Source organism: Pseudonaja textilis, chromosome 4, assembly GCF_049901715.1.
Source record: "Pseudonaja textilis isolate UNSWEBS1 chromosome 4, rPseTex1.2, whole genome shotgun sequence".
Lineage (NCBI taxonomy): Eukaryota > Metazoa > Chordata > Lepidosauria > Squamata > Elapidae > Pseudonaja > Pseudonaja textilis.
In genome coordinates, this window is record NC_141993.1 from 63,817,796 (window position 1) to 63,837,323 (window position 19,528).

At 37.4% G+C, this 19,528-nt stretch overlaps 1 protein-coding gene and 1 pseudogene across 1 annotated transcript in view; both read right to left on the minus strand.

Annotated features, from left to right (window-relative positions):
• The window catches only part of DNER (delta/notch like EGF repeat containing), a 120,553-nt gene that overhangs the window by 61,157 nt on the left and 39,868 nt on the right, over nucleotides 1–19,528 (minus strand). The gene's annotated exons all lie outside the window — the stretch shown is intronic.
• On the minus strand, nucleotides 17,094–18,093 carry LOC148125863 (uncharacterized; annotated as a pseudogene).

Below are 19,528 nucleotides of genomic sequence, written 5' to 3' on the forward strand. Positions count from 1 at the left end.
GGAATTTTGGGGAACACCTCATCAGGCCAAGGCCTTTGTACCTTAACAAAAGGCCTGCTACAGCTGCTGTGCACAGGCGGACTTAGGCCTTGGTGCTCACTGTGAAAAGCTGCTGGAAATACACTGTGATAGTCAGCCAACTGAAACTCTCTGATTGCAATAGCAGGGCTGAAACCTTTTGGTCTTCTTGACCTAAGTCCAGTGGGAAAGTAAAATTAAAATTTATCACAGTAAATATACGTTGCCTGCCTTGCACGCTAGGCAAAATGGCAGTTGCTGTTTTAGCACTCAAACTTCCAGCAGCTACCCCCGCTTAAATTAGCGTCTCACACAAGAAAAAGGCAAGCAGGGGAGGGTATCAGCACTAGTGCTTCTATCCCCTGCGATGTTCCATGGGGAAATGCCTCGGGGTGTAGAATTGACCGACCACGAGTCACGCTTGTTGTTTGGTCTGGCACTGCTTTAAATTCACTATAACCAGTTGAATGGAGCGATTGTAAAGGTGAGAGGCATTCGAGGCAAAAGCCTCTCTTCCCCCTCGGAGTGCTGAAGGAACTAATGAGGTATTGGAAGCTCCATCGATGGTGATTCTTTTAGATAAGACTGACGGAGTTGGTAAGGAATCTCAAGAAGGTAATTAGAGAAAGAGAATCAAACCTGAGAGTTTTGGAGAGTCTTTTTTGCTATTCCAGCCAATCAACAGAAAAAGCTGCCTAATCCTAGAAGGCTGAGCAAAAACTGGGGACACTAGGGAGGAGTACCGAGAAGGAGGAGCGTCCTTGTAATTAAGCCCAGCCTATCCAAGAGGAGACTGAAGCACTTCCCCCGACTACTGGATGCTCTGAACAGCTCAGGGGAGAACAACAATCTTCTCTCACTCTTTATTTTCCCGAATATTTTAAATCAGCACCCGCATGAAAAATCTAAAGACTTCTCTGTGAGTTACACTCTGTTTTTATTATCTATAGTTCTTTACACACAGTAAGATTGCTAAATTACTAGTTTTCTCTGCGGGCAACTCTGCAGTTGGCTCTTCTATCAGGCTGTACTCTACAATCTTGCTAAGCTATTTTTTTCTGCTTTGCCAATTACTTTGCCCAAAGCTCAAATAATCCTTGGATTTAAAAGAACAACTTTCTCCCTGAAGCCTTTCCATTTGCTTTCTTCCAAAAATGCTCTCACTATGCTTAGATTTTCTTATCATGGTACACTGACTGAGAATCCCCTGGAGAGGAAAGCTAGAGTAGAGCCAAGTTTGAAAACTACTCCAGTTATGCCATACATGGTCTCATATCCAAGCAGAACCTTGAAAAAAACTAATTATGGAACATGGCATATGAATACATATATATCTTCAAGTCATTCTCTTTACCAGACAGAAAAAAGCCAGTTTCGTATAGTGGTTAAGCTGCTATCCTAGAAACCAGGATATTGTGAATTCTAGTTCCACTTCAGCCATGAAAGCTGGCTAAGCTCTCTTTTCTATCCAATCCATTTCACAGGGTTGTGGGGAAAATAGGCGGAAGAAAGAGTATTATGTACGTTCACCACCTTGAATTATTTTTTAGACAAAAATAAGGTAGGATAAAAAAACTAATATATAAATAAACAAATAGTAATTTTAGTAGATATTTGAATGCAGCAGCAATCTGTCAAAACAGTTGCATATTCCCAAGCTCAAGGATTGGTCAAAATGTCTGACTTCTAGATTACTTCTAATGTATTGGGTTTTTTTTAAAAAAAATAGATACTTCTTATTGTAGTTCATAATCAATTTCAGTTAAATTCAAAAACATGCAATGCAAGATACAAAATACATTTCATTTATTTATTTCATTTTTACACCATCAATCTCATCTGTGTAAATCTAAGTGGTACAAAACAGGATTGTGGCATTTGCTCTACTTTCAGGGTTCACTTGAAAGGACAAATGTCATTGCAGTCCATGCTCTAACTATATAACATTTTTGCTTAGTTTAATTTAGCTTTATTGAAACATCTTTCACCATAATATAAAACTAAAGAAAAGGATAGAACAAAGAATAAAGTCTTTTTTTTAAATGAATCATTAAGCAGGTTTTTTAAATATAAAACAGATAACAAATAACAGATAATCAGAGTTGGAAGGGACCTCGTAGGTCATCTAGTCCAACCCCCCCACCCAAGCGGGAGACCTTACACCATTTCTGACAAATGGCAATCCAATCTCTTCTTGAAAGTCTCAAGTGATGGCGCTCCCACAGCTTCCAAGGGCAAGCTGTTCCATTGGTTGATTGTTCTCACTATCAGAAAATTTCTCCTTATTTCCAGGTTAAATCTCTCCTTGTTCAGTTTCCATCCATTATTCCTTGTCTGGCCTACAGGCGCTTTAGAAAATAGCTTGACCCCTTCCTCTCTGTGGCAGCCCCTCAAATATTGGAAGACTGCTATCATGTCTCCCCTGGTCCTTCTCTTTACTAGACTAGCCAAGCCCAGTTCCTGCAACTGTTCATTGTATGTTTTAGCCTCCAGTCCCCTAATCATCCTGGTTGCTCTTCTCTGTACTTTTTCTAGAGTCTCAACATCTTTTTTATAATGTGATGTGGTATTACTAAGGCTTTATAGAGTGGTATTTATTAGTACTTCCCTTGATCTTGATTCTATCCCTCTGTTAATGCAACTTAGGATTGCATTAGCTTTTTTGGCTGCTGCTGCACACTGCTGGCTCATATTTCGCTGGTTGTCCACTAAGACTCCAAGATCCCTCTCACAGTTACTACTATTGAGCCTGGTTTCCTCCAGTCTATATGTGTACTTTTGATTTTTCTTGCCTAAGTGTAGGACTTTACTTTTCTCTACATCAAATTTCATTTTGTTAGATATGGCCCAATGTTCTAGTCTGTCAAGATCCATCTGGATCTTAAGCCTATCTTCTTGGGTGTTAGCTATTCCTGTCAGCTTAGTATCATCCACAAATTTGATAAGTTCCCCTTCAATTCCCTCATCTAAATCGTTAATGAAGATATTGAAGAGTACTGGGCCTAAGACGGAACCTTGTGGCACCCCACTGCTTACTCCCCTCCATGTAGACTTAGACTCATTAAGGACTATTCGTTGAGTATGGTTTGCCAGCCAGTTGCAAGTCCATCTAGTGGTGGTGCTATCTATTCCACTTTTTTCTAGCTTACTAAGAAGTAGGTTGTGGTCTACTTTGTCAAATGGCTTGCTGAAATCTAAATATATTATGTCCACAGTATTTTGCTGGTCTACTAATTTAGTCAGTGTGTTGAAGAATGAAATAAGATTGCTTTGGCATGATCTGTTCTTTAACAAACCCATGCTGACTGCTAGTTAAAAGTTTGTCTATATCCAAGAAAACTTAATATTACATATTGTCTAAAACAAATATGCAAGTGTAAATGATTAATATTTGAACAGTTGCCTCCCCATAGCAACAACTGCACAAATCTTAGCTATTTCTAGATAATTCAGCCAAAAGGAAACAAAGTTTCTCCACGTCCAACCAGCCAAGATAGTTTAACAGCAAGGGGGATATTAAGTTTGAGCACCAAGCTGTGTAAATTGGTAGAGCAATAAGACATGCAAAACAGATTCAGTATCTTTCAACTAGCAAGGACATAATCTCTCTTGGATTGCAACATTGAACATCTTCCTTCTATAATATAGATGGCTCTATTTTAAATTTCACCAGGAATGGGGGAAGTACCTAGTAGCACAGCATATATGAGGTTTGATCATATAATTAAGGGTAATAAAGAGTCTTTTACCCAAACTATCCCCAAAATGTAAAGAGATTGTGATCCAGTTGCTGTGAAGGCCATCTCAAGGATTCATTGTTTCCAGTAAATTGGTCCTCTCAAATTCTAATCTGTTGGAAGATACCTTATTTATCTAGCATCGTGTTCAATGTCTTATTTCCAAGAGGAAGAGAAAATATTCAAAGTAGTCAGGGAGGTCATAGATTACACTTTTGCTGCAAAAATTTGACACATTGTGTATCTTTATAAAGGTATGCCCTATTTCCAGTCATAACATAGAATTGGATATAGCCCAAAGAATTCAGGACATACTGGGTTTTTTTTTAATTGATTGGACTGCTTCAGGGGATCCTGGGCTTTTATAAAGGCAAACCTGGGACCCATAAAACACTTTGAATATAAATGTTTATAGCAATAAGGATATTGCTATTACCTCTGCTGCTCGGAAAACACACAATTCTGTCAATAATCCTGTGAGTCTAATCCATGGCAGCTTTTGATTGTTCTGTTCAGAAACAAATGGCTGAAAGGTAAAGTAATTCCTAAATATTTAAAGACTTTGATTTGTTCTGTTATAATGTTATTTATGTAATAGTAATAAGTATAACTAGAAAGCCTTTTGATCAAGATTAGCAATTTCTCTTAGAAGAGTTCATAGTCATCTCATAATTTTTTGTAATAAACTTGCAAAGACCTGAAGGTTGAAGATGAAACCCACTTGACTTTTGGAGAGAGGGGCGGTGTTATCAGCATAAAGCAAAATTGAAATGAATTTGTTAGCTGATTTGGGGAGGATGATGAGCTAAATATGCCTCTAGAAGAGTTAAGGCGATAATCACAGCAAAGAATGCAGAATCAGTGAGTAGACGCACAGCCAATACCTCAGCCACACATGTTCTTACGAAAAAGCCAGCCAATCTGCAAATATCAACTCCATCAACCAATCAGGAAATGACAACACAGCCAACCTCCCCACCAGTATTTATAGAGAGACGGCAGCTCAGATCACGCTTTGCTCACACAAGCACGAGTCAACTCGATCTTTGGAACTTCTCCACAGATTGCCCACATGTGTCCACAGGATAGTGATCTCCCATGGGTTTGGGTGCCAGGATGAAGGGATCAGTAACTAAGCTCACAACTGCAGCGTAGCCATTTAAAGGACATTAAGTTTGCTAATTTCTCTTTCTAACCTAACTTTCTGAAAATGCCTATGTAATCATCTTAAAGCTATTAGAGATCTTTGGAACAACAAAGCTTGAAAAGTCTATCTTCATTTCTAACAAAAGAAAAATTAAGTTTAAGAAATTGAAATAAATGGCAAAAGGCTAAATAAGATTTTGAACTAAGAATGTTATAAATGAATTCAGGGTGCAGACAAATTTAGAACACTGAGACTTTTGGAACTAGTTAGATAAAATAAGTGGCTTTTGGTATATAAAAAGTATTTTATATACTGTAAATCATAACAGACATTAGAGACTTTACCATTTAAATTTCACACTTCAGGGGACTAAAGAGTCCAGGCAAAAAGAAAAAAAGATGCAGACCTTATTTTGGTTTCAATTAGTATTGGAATTTACAGAATGGCACAAAATGCTATAACATTTGAAGAATTAAGGGAGATCTTCAAAGAAGAAGCAGAAATTAGTAGCCAAAATATTAACAATATCAAGAATGGATCAACTATGTTCAAAATATGTTAATGAGGAAATGATATATGAAACTAATCTTTTATGATAAAGCAATATAATCAGAAACACTGAATAAAAAGATAGGATTACAAGGCAGATAAGGCATTTAAAGTAGAAAAACGTGACAGACTAAGAGAGTGATCTACATAAGGATTGTTTACTAGATATACAAAAGAAGCTGTCTGAAGTTTTAAAGATTAAAGGGGAAATACAAATGATAAGCCAATACAGTAACCTGGATGATGTTTTTTTTACTGGAGTTACAGTAAAACTTATTTAAGTCTCAAAGAAGCCTTTAAGATAGGACAAAGAAGAAAAATCATAGAATAATATTTAAATGAATTAAAGATTAAGATTTTCAGAATATATAAAAATAAAAGGGGAATGTAAAGTTGGCTTATTTGATCAAGACTAAAATAAGACATGTTTTTATAAAGTTCTGGCAACCTTTATGTATTGGGGAAGAAGAACAGTCTGTTCCATTCCTCAGTATCCCCGCGGGTCATATGACGCAGTTGCAGAATTCATTGCAACTTCTCTGAAAATAGCATCTGCTTCACTGCAGGACACATGGGACCATGCAGCCTATAGATGGCAAGGAATGGCGTGGCCTACTCACCTTCCCCAGCACAAACTCTGGAATTCCAGAGAGAGGGTAAGTGTGCAAGCAATAATGGGGAGTAAGATGTAGCATCCACACAGAAGCAGGCCCAGGGCCTATGGGAACCAAATGGGGAAGCAGACCCAAGGCCTACAAGGGATCCAGAGGGGTGAGATGGGGAGTAAATAAATGGGAGGGTCACTGCAGCAGCAAGGGCAAATTTACACAAATTTTGTTCATATGATCAGGGGGCATTGCAACACCTACAGCTTTTTAAGCGTCTGTCGTAACTTTAACCACATGCAGACCACTATTGGCTGTGTAAGCCTTATAAATTTTAACTAATTTAGTTTTCTTGGTTGAACTAGGGTTTGACTTGCGCCTGAATCTGGAATTTGTCATGGATGCCCTCAAAGCAGGATTAGATGATGAGGAAGACCCTGCTTCCAGAATTTGGGAGGGGGACATGCTAGAGCATCTGGAAAACACAGGGAACTCTGAGCCAGGAGGATATGGGCAAGAAGAGGAGGGGAGAAATTGCAGAAGGGCTGGAGCAGCAATCAGATGAATTGCTAGCTGACAATGGGGAGTAAGAAATGCAACTGGAGCCAAAAAGCTCAGAAGGCCAGCCAGAAATAAAGAGGGGGGAAGAGACACAGCAGCAACCAATGAGCAGGGATCTGCAGTCCTAAGGTGTATAAGGCTGAAAGGAAATAGGTGCAACAGATGTTGGTGATGATACTTGCAAGGAGGCAACCTAGCCCCTCCTAATGAGTTGCATTGGTCAGCAGCAATTTATCCCTGCAAGTGGAGTAGAGCTATACTGAGAACAACTCTTCCATTTCAGACTGTGCATTTGTTTAGCCATCATGTACCTTGCTTGGGAATTTCACCTTTGACTGTGTTTCTGAATTTTGGACTTTGCTGTGGACCTTGGAATTGGATTTTGGCTTGTGGGATTTGAGTTTTGGATTGTGGATTTGTCTTTGCTGGACTTGCTCTGTATTTTTCCTGACTTGGGAAACTGGACTCATTGGGTCTTGTCCTGATTCCTATGTGTGGAATACTGGGGAATACTTTTGGGGGCTGGTGAAGCCTCAGTAAAGATTTCAAACTCTTGTGGTTTGTGCATGTGTGAGCGGGACAGGACAAGACAGAATTCTTCACTGGTATATTAGCTTTTAATATCTCCTGAATCATGTTTATCTGTTGGAAAACATTTAATATTACATGCACATCTTTCCCAGCACAGATGGCCTGGTACAGCTTGGTATTTCCAGGAAAGCTGAAAAATTAAAGGCCTACTCTTTCCAACTCACCAGGCCATCTAATCTTCGAACATTAATTTTTGCTGTAAATAATTAGTTTAATTACCATCAGACAATTTCATAATTTCATAACAGAAAATGGTCATTATCAAACAAATTTATATGTTCAAATTAGTCACCAGAACAGCACAGCATACTCCATAAAACTGGTCCCATTTCCAGATGTCTTAGAATCCCCACACTCTTTAAATAAATAAATTCAATTTAAGGTTTATTTGCATTATCTGCCAGCTTCTATAATTAATCCCCTCGAGTTTCAGTTGGCAGGGTTTGGTGTATTCTTAGTTTAAAACCTAGCAGTGATTTTTAGATTTTCCTTTAAAAAGTAATATATTACTTTTGCAACTTCATGAATAATTCATGATCTAGTAAAATACTATAATTACCACAACATTTTAGATCCCAGGCTTACTTATTTGTGTCTTTCTTACTTTATCTTTTTATTCTTTTTAATCTCCTTTACCTTTCTTGAGTTATATTCTATCAATGTGTTTAACTTTTAAAAAAGATAAAATAAGAGAAATAAAACAGAATAAGATACACTGAATATAACTAGCAGAGGTGAATCTCTTTTTATTCAAATAAAGCATTTTGAACACTGAGACACAAAGATTTCAGTGAAAATACCATTTTAAATATAGCTAGAAATAGATAAATGGAAACATTAACTATTTATCTTCCAAGTCTTTTTTTCCGTTTTGAGATACAGGGATCAGCTAACACATACGGAGAGTCTATAGGAAATTAAAGGGCTTGATTAACAGTAAAAAAATATATCCATAAATGCCAAGTTATCTTCCATGATGGAACTGTCCACAAGTCTTTGCCAAAAAGCATCTCATTGTAGCAGATATGAAGTAAGCACCATCCTGAATAGCTGATGTGGATTTAGCTGCATTTTGTGTCACACAATGTCTACAGACCGGTGTTTCTCAAGCTTTGCAGCTTGAATATACTGTATATGGACTTCAGCTATTCTAGCTGAGGAATTCTGCGAGTTGAAGTCCACACACCTTAAATCTGCCAAGGTTGACAAACACTGTTATAGACTCACCTTTCTACAAGGAATATAAAGCAATTTATTTATTGGACTATGCCTATTTAGTGACCAATTTAGAATCCTCGCCCTTTTATTGAACACAATTATTTTGATTTTGTCATAATTAATCTCTAAACATTGGTTCTCATAATAGCAAGCAAGAGAGTATAATGCTCTTCTTAAACCCAATGGGGTTTGAAAGAAAATTATCACCCCATCTACAAAAAGGAGCACCCCGAGATATGCATTTTCTTACTTTGATAGGCAATTTATGCCACAGATTCTGTCTTAATATCAAAGTCTAAAACTCTTGCATATAACGTTAGATTGTTTTTTTTTGGTGGGGGGGGGGTTGTTTCTTTCACCAGAGGATCCAATGAAAAAGATGAATGCAAAATAATGGCCTGACCAAAAGCCAGAATGTTTTTAGAATCTATCCAATGTACCAGCCATTAACAGGGGGTTTAACTTCTGACTGTACTTAATAGGTCTGTAATTCTGCAGTTTTCTTTTAGCTTTACTATCTATTGTAGGGCTGTCCAACTCCCGGCCCACAGGCTGGATGCATAACGTGCTGGTCATGCCTATGCCCATTTCAATGAAGGGGGGTCCCAATACGTCACGTGACGCCGCTGTGACGACGTGAGTTTGACACTCTGGTCTATTGGAATTGTTATTTGCTGTGCACAAGAATTATTTCCTGGTTTTACTAGATTTGATCTACCAGCAAATCTATTTCAGAGCATCTTACCTGTACACTTTATTTAGAATGCAATTGATCTGAAAAATAAATACACACTGGAAGTTCCTAGTTGACCTCTGCTATTAATAGGGTTTGTGGAGAAGTGCAATAGTAAGTACAGTGACACTATAGCTCTTAATACTGACTGTGTACAGTCATTCATGCTGATGAAAATCACTTTGAAAAACTAAAGATTGAATAAAAAGCAATAGACTTTAACTGTCATGCCCCTGTCAGAATCTGATTCGGAGGGGGAGGCTGAGCAGCTGACAGGGAGTATGAGTGTGGCTATGTGGGCTGTGGAAGAAACTGGGGAAGGGCTTAGTCTGGCTGAGCAGAGCAGGGGACAGGTAGAGCAAAGCACAGGGAATTCAGAGGAAGATCCAGGCCCACCCCCTCTTCATCCTAGGGCACACAGGGAGGAACGGAGAAGGGACCAATGTGAGTTGTGTGGCTTACAGGGGAGGAAAGGGCCCTGATTCCCTTCATTAGCTGCAGTTGGGAACACAGTGTTTAAAAAGGGAGTTTGCATACAGCAACTTGTTGTAAACAAATTGTGTATTATCTTGTTTTGTCGAGGCTCATCTGGGTTCCTGGCATCCTCCAAACTGTGTGTGTTTTGTTGGCCTTTGAAGTCAGCAATTCCTTATCCTGCCCTGTCTAGTTAATTGCTGCAGAATGGTTTGTGTGGATTTTTATTTACAGTACTTTGTTTTTGGACTGAGTTTCCTCCACTTAAAGACTGTTCTTGGGAGAGTTTTTTTTCTCCAGATGAAGGTAACTGGACATTGGGGGCAAAGTTAGAGGTATTAAAGGAAGACTCTTCTTACTTATGTGACTATGTTGCCTTTGTGCCACACCCTGGGTCATCACATTAACTATTCATTCATTATTTGATAGATTGTGTTCTTAAATGCAAATATTATCATAACCTCAGACAGCTGCACATGCAATAATTAACATTATGTATGATTGCATATCTTGACATAATATTGAAGACCAATGGACTGAAAATATAAGCAATCTGAAACGTATAGAACATGGCTTTATCTATCGTCTAAACCAGCCCAGGGCTTTCTTCATAAAGCCCTTTAGAATATGACTGGGGACCAGGTTACTTATCGGATGTTTGTTCCCAATTGTTTCTACTCATTTTACTCAATTTAGAAGGAGGAGAAGCATGTTATTGCTACTATTAACCAAGGAATATGAGCTGATAGGACCCAAAAGAAGATCCTTTTCTGTACACCCTCTGATAAATCATCTCTACTGAGATTAGGTTGGCCTTTCAGAAGGCTTTGAATACCTTATTTGTAATCATTTCTTGGCTATAACCATTTTTTATGATTCTCCAGCTGCTGAATGTTTTGTTTCTTGTTTTATTTTAAACTTTGTATATATATTTTAATTGTTTTTAACATTGTAAGCTACTCAAGGGTCATGTACTTGATATGGGTGGCTAAATAAATAAAATTAACAAAGTCTAAGGGATGCCTAGTGAATTTATAACCAAGTCATGACTATCACCTTTGATCACCATCCTACCCACAGACAACAATCCCTGCAAAACTCACAATAAATATTTTCTAGATCTATTTGATTACGTGATTTCATTCTTAATTGAAAATAACTGAGTTACCTTCTGCTTAGAACCAAGCAGTCAGTATGATGTGCAACAGGATTAAAAACAAATATAAATGCAAATTAAAAGCAAGGCTACAGGAAAACAAACTATAAAACTTCATTCATAGCAGTAAAGCAATAATCAAACAAGTATAATTTGTCTTTATCAGAAAATGGTTTAAGAGACAGAAAACAATGTAGTGGAAAAATAAGAACCTAGACCATTTTTTCCCCAGTGAGCACTGATGCAGTGCCACAGGCAGATTTACTCTGCACTCCCTCCTATCATAGAATAGTGAATGAAGAAATCATAAACAGGCTTGTTTTAAAAAAAATCCCTCTTCATGGTATGCATGCGTCTAAACCTCATATCTTCAAGCCTTGGAGCTTGAGGGTTCTGCACAGCATCTTAGCACTGCACTCTTCTTGAAAAAGAGCTCTAATGTAATTCTTGGAGTCCAAGTGCTCCTTTGTTTTCCGCATACTCTCTAATTATTATTTCAAGCCCTGGTACAATTTTTCATACTTCTTCTTGATGTTCTTGTCATTTAGCACTGTTACATCTATCAGTATTGTTATCTTCTGGTCTTTGTCTACTACCATGATATCTGATTGACTGGCCACTACCTGTCTATGTGTCTGGATATGTACATCCCACAGGACCTTAGCCCAGTTATTCTTCACAACATTCCATGGATTCTTCCATCTGGATTTGGGAGATTCTAGCTCATATGCCATGCAGATGTTCCTATATACAATGCCAGCTACTGCGTTGTGCTGTTCAGTGTATGCTGTTCCTGCCTGCATCTTACACCCTGCCACTATGTACTGGACTGTCTCAAAGATATCTCTGCATATTCTATACATCAGGTCCTGCCTATTGCAGTAAACCACAGCTTCTATGGATCTGGTGCTTAGTGCCTGTTCTGTCAACCTCATCAACCATTCCTCCATATTGGTAATGTCAAATATTTCAACTTTGTGCATACAGTAATCTCATTGCAGTAATCATATATTGAAATAATCTTCCATAGATATTTTTTAAACTGTTCATCAACTAACCCTAAAAGCAAAAGTTCTGGCTTCAATTGAATATTGATCTTTAAAATCCTCTCAATCAAAATATGTACTGAATAGTGAACAGGTTTATAAGGATCATGTCAGTGACCAAAGAGAAACAGATGAGGAGGGCAGAGTAGTGATTGAGGTAGGTTTTTTTGAAGCAAGCAGGACACAAGACAAGAAGCAGCAAACTGTTGTTCACAATCAGCAGCCAGAGACATTACCAGTACTTTATATTATACAGTACTTTATATTTCATCCAGACATTGTTGAATTAAACTCCTATCATCTCTCCAAACTGGCTATTATATGAAGCTGCTCAGAGTGGCCGTTCAATAATAGTCATCCCACCACTGATCAAAAGCTTGAATCGGGTCAAATGAAAACAAACAAAAAATCTGCACTGAACCATTTTCAAAGACATCATCATGAAGTTAAAATTCCTTACAAGCTTAGGGATATAGAATTGGTGGAATCTCCAGGGATGGAAAACACAGATTTCTAGATGTTGTTGAAGTATACTTGCCAACAACCCCAGCTAGTATGGCCAAAATTTTTAGATTTATAGGTTTTCCATATATCCAATGGTCTGAACAAAGTCATCCAATCCCAGAGACAGGAGGTTAAAATTGACTAAAAATTTTAATCTAGACAGAGTGATACCATTCCCCAAATGAGAACAAGTAGCTCAGAAAATAATACTTATATTTTCAGTTTTCAATAAGAATACTTCTGAATATTAATACTTATATATTTCTTTTTAAGTAAATATCAACAATTTTGGTTCATCTGGATTGAATTACAATCTGTTAGAAATTATTATTCACCAATAACAGAACTCAAATATTTTCCTTAGCAAGAGAAAAATTCATCACAAACTAAGAATAATTGCCACAGAGTCTGCATAATATGATTATAACAGGAAAGGAAAAGAAAATATCTTGCAGAATCCTCATATAATAAACAAGTTAACACTTATAATAGCCAATTAAAGGGGAAAAAAGACTGCCATATAATATTTTTGTATATCCTTCACACCCACACAGAAGGTGATTTAGATGTCTACAAATTCTACAAGACTGCAATAGGAAAGGTAGAGACAGATTAACCTACAGGGTTCTGAGCAAAACCTGATGGGATATAATTACCAACATTTATATAACCACAATTCATAACTCTGGAATGATCATAACGTTGATTCAGAAAATGTAGATGTGAAAATGCCAATAATTTCTAAGTTAAGAAAACAACCACAGTGTAGAGCTGAGAAATGATGATTTTCTGGTATTTAAACTACAGATTAATCATTTCTGTTAATGATAAACATTTAAAAAGTGCTCATTTCAAATTGCCTTCTAAAGGCAGCATTAAAAAACTTGAGGAAAACACAAAGCATTGTAGAAGCCCACTAAGGAAAGTATACATACAGTAGAAGTTCTGTGACAAGTTTAAAGTTGAATTTTAAATCCGATATTTCAGGATAAATCCTACTGATTTTCCATAATTAGTATTTAATTTGAAATAGGAAAAGGCACAGAAGTCTTGTACAGCAAGATTTTTTAAATATTGCAGTACACATCAGATTTCAAATTAATGCATATGTCAATCCAGCCAATATCTTCTAGGAGATTAATCCATGTTTAAGTTTTAATAAACCAAATGAAACTGAATGACAGTAAAATTCTCCAAAATGGGGATGGTAGACTCATCCACCCATACTGTAATTCATAATTCAGTGTCTAAGCCTTCATCTGAGGAATATGCATACATTAAATTCACATTTAAATCTAATTCTCTACTCATTTTCAGCTGTAAACAGCTTTAATATGAGGCATCAGAAGACCAAAATATTATTCTTAAGCTTGCTATATTTTGTGCTGATCAGCTGCTTTTCCCGGACAATTAAGTACCACTTTGTTTAGTTACAAAACAGTTTTGGAGATTATATTAATCAATTAAACATGTCTGTAATTTTATTTATATCCATATGCTAAACTACCTTATTTGCTAATTCATAACACATCCTGATTAGATAAGCAACTGTAACCAAACTGAACATTAAAATATAGGAAAATGCCTTACAGAGTCAGGGTACACAAACTCTGTTAAGTTTAAGAAGGTCTACCAGATATTGTCTGAAAAAATCTATACAAGATCTAAAAACAGGAAAGAGACATAGAATATGATCTTTACTGTTATCTCATAGTCATCAGGATTTTTGCTGATTAAATTGCTAGCCTGAGATCTAGAATGTTATAAAAATCCAATCACTTGGTATGTAAAACATGCTACAAAAGTTAGTACGATGTGTGAAATTAACCTATAGACCATTGGTCCAAACAATCGGCATTCCAGAGTTTCAGGCAGTTTTTCCATCCCTACCTAGCAGTGCCCAGAATTGAACCTGGAATTTTCTGCTCACAAAGTATTTGCTCTAACAGATAGAGATGGGTTCATATAACCTGGCTCTAACTACTGCTACAATTACTTAAAAATTTAATCTACAACATCAATGTAAACTTCCTCTCACCAGTGTGGGTTTGGCTTACTTATTTCTCTCTTGTATCTGACCGTTGACTTCAAATTACAGTAGACTCTCTGGCCTTACTTCTGCCTTTCCTAATCCCTAACTCAGAACATAATATCATGTGTCCCAAAATAACCAAAACAGATTATCTTCCATTTATGTACAATATAGTCATGAAGTACACTTCACGTTTCAGCTCCATATTATTGCACAATCTTCCCTTTATCTAACTTCTATTGCTTGCCTATAAAAGTGAGTGGGGTCAAAGCAGGCAAAATGTTATGGTGACTCCTCATAATCAGAGGCAGCAGTGTTGATCTGACAAACTGCCAAGCTTGGAAATGGAGAGGCAATCAATGACCTGGCACAGAAGCAGATGAGGGCAGACTCAGATAATGTCAAGCCAGATCCTGGCAAGACACCTAGCCTTAGGATGTGCCAACAATTTCAAAGAACAAAACAAAGGTTTCCCCTCAGTTATTTGGAAAACAAATAAGATAACACCCTTAAATAAGGCATGCTCGCGAGTAGGAATATTGGAAGAAGCATTACATTAACAGAATGGGAAAAGATCTGGAATAGAAACATTAAGATTACAAAATCCGCGGCGTACAAAGAAAATATGTATAAAATGTTATATAGATGGCACTTACCCCCTTCGAGGTTAGCAAAAATGAACCCAAACTCTAGTCCAAAATGTTGGAAATGTAAAAACATAGAAGGAACCTACTTTCATATGTGGTGGTCCTATAAAGAAGCCCAGAAATACTGGCAAAAAATTAGAAAATGGTTGGAGGAAATAACCAAAGAACAAATCGAATACAAACCAGAGTTCTTCCTACTAGGGATCTCTGATAAACATTTACCTAAAAAGATGAAATATATAACAATTCATATTCTAACTGCGGCCAGATTAGCATTTGCCCAGTGCTGGAAATCATCCTATATACCTACAGATCAAAGAGTCATCCAGAAAATATGTGACTGTGCAGAAATGGACAATTTAACCATAGCACTTAAAAATAAAGAGTCTTCAGCATTTTATGATAATTGGAATGCGTGGTATAATTGGTTATCTGAGAGATAAACTGTTCAATGAACAATGGGTAATCTAAGCATAAATAGTGATAAGATGTGTATATTTAAAGTAAGGTAGGAGAATTGGATCTTGCAGACTGTCAAAAAGGATATCTGTCTGTTTTTAATGTATTTTCTTTTTTCTTCCGTTTCTTTGTTTTCTTCTTTCTTTTATACCTCTTTTTCTCCTTTTTCGGTTCGCAAGACCGAGCGTTGTTTTTTTTCTCTCCCCTTTTTTCTTTTTCCTTTTTCTCCCCCTGTTGTATATGTAATGTTGTTATGTTTTTAATTCTAAATTCAATAAAATTTATTGGAAAAAAAAAATAAGGCATGCTCGCAGTGAATATATATAGAGAAGTTTCTAGAGTCTTGCTTTGTCAGAAACCAGTCTCCAACATCTTCATATCCATAACCTTGCTCTGTCATAAAACTTTGGGCTTACAGCTGCACCAGTTTGTGAAACTCCACGGAAGGGAATCCTACACTGACAGATCAATTTTGTCTCTCTGCCACTGCCTAGCCCCATTTTCTTGGGCAACTCTTTTTTAACTCAAGAAAGAAGATCCACCAGGAAACCCTCCTTGGAATTTTTTAGTCTAGGAAGTGAGGTTGCCAGATCAACAGACATGAAGTGAAGGACACTGATAGCAATAACTTTTATTATCTCCAAAAAATTTAAAAACATATTTTTAAAAGATGATGGGACTTTCGCTTTACATAGGGAAATGTGAGTTAAGGAAAAAATCTCCTTATCTTTTGTACTGCTTTATTGTATAACTGGTAAGGGGAAAAGGGGGATATGCCAAAAAATATTGCACAGCAACATCTTAGATGTCTCTCCACCATCTTCCTTCTTCAACTGTTTTTCATGGATTTTTCCTTCTAGGTTTATTATCTTGGATAATATGGCATCTTTCTAAAATGTGGTACCTGAACTTACACAGCATTAATGAAAACATATTATTTACCAGTTAAATGTCTCCCAATTAAAGCCAGGTGTGTGACCACAGGATAACAATTAAAAGTTCATATTATATTCCTCTGAATTTTTATAGTTCTGGAGTTGTAATTCAACAATATCTGAAAAGCCACATGTTCTCAAACCCTATTTTAGAAAGTATGAAGTGTTAAATACCCACATATCAACTTTATTAATTTCATCTGGTTTTCTCTCAAGTAAAATTTGAAATAAAAGAAATCAAAATCATCGTCAGACAACTTTTATATATTTCCAGTTTTACCACCTGACTGTTCTCTTGCAAAGTTAACCTTTTTTCAAGCAGGAGTAGTGTTTCTGTTAGGTAATGATATGTATAACCTTGAGGAACAATAAAGAGAACATGCAGCTATTTTTGAATTCTTGGAACCAGAAATACTATTGTCAGTATAAAGAATGTCATGTGACTCCCTTTCCAAATAAAGAAACAAAACTATCCATGCAAAGCCTCCAAATCTCCTCTTTCCAAAGATAAATAAATTGCACAAAATACCAAAATATTAATTACCTTTGCACACATATTATTATTATTATTATCATCATCATCATCATTATTATATGCAAAAAATGACAGTGTACACAGCAAATGAGATAACTATACTGGGTTTCGTATCACAAATCATTAGTCTAACACTTCCCAAGCATTTAGGACTGTGTGATGTATTGGCAAATTATGCAAGCAGATCCCAGTAAGGTGGCCTTCTGCAGCTGACCAATGTCAGCACCAATTGTTTTTAAGTGCTTGCCTAGGTCTTTAGGCATAGCACCCAAGGTACTGAGAACCACTGGAACCACCTGCACTGGTTTATGCCAGAGTCTCTGCAGTTCGATTTTCAAGTTCTGATATCTGGTGGTTTTTTTCAAATTGTTTCTTGTCGATTCTGCTGTCACCAGGTATGGCAATGTCGACGATCCACACGTTTTTCTTCTCCACAATCATGATATCCGGGGTATTGTGTTCCAAAACTTTGTCAGTCTGTATTCGGAAGTCCCACAGTAGTTTTGCATGCTCATTTTCAATCACTTTTTCAGGCTTATGATCCCACCAGTTCTTTGCTACAGGCAGATGGTAGTTGTGACACAAGTTCCAGTGGACCATCTGAGTGACGGTGTTGTGATGTTGTTTGTAGTCAATCTGAGCACTTGTCTTGCAACAGCTCAGTATGTGATCAATGGTTTCGTCCGCTTCTTTTCAGAGTCTACATTTGGGATCAGCAGCAGCTTTTTCTATTCTGGCTTTGATTGCATTCATTCTGATGGCTTGTTCTTGGGCTGCAAGAATCAGGCCTTCTTTCTCTTTCTTCAGTCTCCCCTTGGTCAGTCATAACCAGGTCTTTTCTTTATCTACTTTTCCTTGGATCTTTTCAAGGAACTGTCCGTGCAGTGCTTTGTTACACCAGCTGTCAGCCCAAGTTTGCATCGCTGTTTTCCTGTATTGATTCTTGGTTTGCTGCACTTTGAACAGCTTTCTATTGTTGACCTCCATCAAAGCTGGTTCAACACTGCCTTTCACATAATCTGCTAGAGCGTGCTTCTCTTCTTCGACTGTCTGCTTCACTTACAAAAGTCCTTTGCTGCCTGCTTTTCTGGGCAAATACAGCCTGTCAACGTCACTATAAGGGTGCAGTGCATAGAGTATGGTCATCAGTTTTTTTGTTTTCCTATCCAAGCTGTCCAGCTCTGCCTGTGTCCAGTTTACGATTCCAGCAGCAGCAGCAGCAACAACAACAACTACTACTATCATCATTATTATCATCATCATCATCATCATCATCAGGAGCAGTTATATTCACCAGGAGACCACAATGCTATTGTACAGTAGGAGCTTGGCAGTCCATTTACTAGCTCTGTTGCAGGACACACTTGCATGCTTCTCATGGTACACCACAGAAGGATGAGCTCGCTTTGCACCAGAAAAAATGATTAGTGCTCTTCCTGCAGCGTCATCTTGGTTTCCTTCTCTGGAGTTGCCTCATAAACAAGCACTGCAACTGGGAAGGTTCAGAGCCAGCAGGAATCTAGTTACCAGCATAGCGCACCAACTCGTCTCCCCACCAAAGTAGTACCTATTTATTTACTCACATAGAACATGCTTTTGAACTGTTGGGTGGATAGTAGCTAAGAAAAGTGATTGGAGCTCATCTCACCACACAATACTAACACTCAAACCACTGGAGCAGAGACCATCTCCATCATCACTGCATCCTGCACACAAAGAGAGAATTCTAATTTTTCCCTTCTAAGTAGGTATGAATTGTACAAGTGCAGAAAAGTTAAACTGCAAAGTTAAATTCCAGAAGGCAGTGCCAAAACACCTGTCACATATAAAAATGCCCAGATTCTTCAATGACTTATATTTTCAAGAATATTCCTTCCTGAAACTGCTTTCTGTAATAATAATAGTATTATTATGTAATAATTCTACTTCCTACAAGGGGGTGAGATTAATTTCTTGGTTTAGGTAGCAGGAAGCACCATTCTACATTCTTCAGCAAATTCTGTCCTTTAGTATCAGACCACATGCTATATGGTCAGCATCAGAATCAATGTGGATCTCTGTATCCTTGAATGTTTTAAACTCAAAATGCCTTGGTAATTAAATGGAAGATATGTCATAAAATCATAAGAGTTGGAAAGGGAGGCAGTAAAAGAACTGAGAGTTCTCCCCACCTTGGTTTAAATGAAGTCAGAATAAAGATTTCAAGTCCTTTCCTAAAAGTAGACACTTAGGAGAAGTTGAGATGATGCAGTACAAAAATTAAGGGAAGGCAGCGATATATTTATTGTTAAACCTTTGGATAATGATGTATTTAGACCCACAGAATGTGGTTTTTGCCAAGCCTAGTACTCTTCAAATATGTAGACTAGGAGTATCAAACTCAAGGCCTGGGGGCTAGACCCGGCCCACAGGGTGCTTAGATATGGAAAACAGCAAAGGACCAGCTTGTGGCACCTCTGCCAGGGAAAATGGAGCTCGGGGAACTTCGAGCAGCCTTTTCAAGCTCCGTTTTTGCTGGCAGAAGTTTACAAGAGGCCGTCACAGCCAAAACTGAAGCTCATTTTTGCTGGCAGAGCGCTTG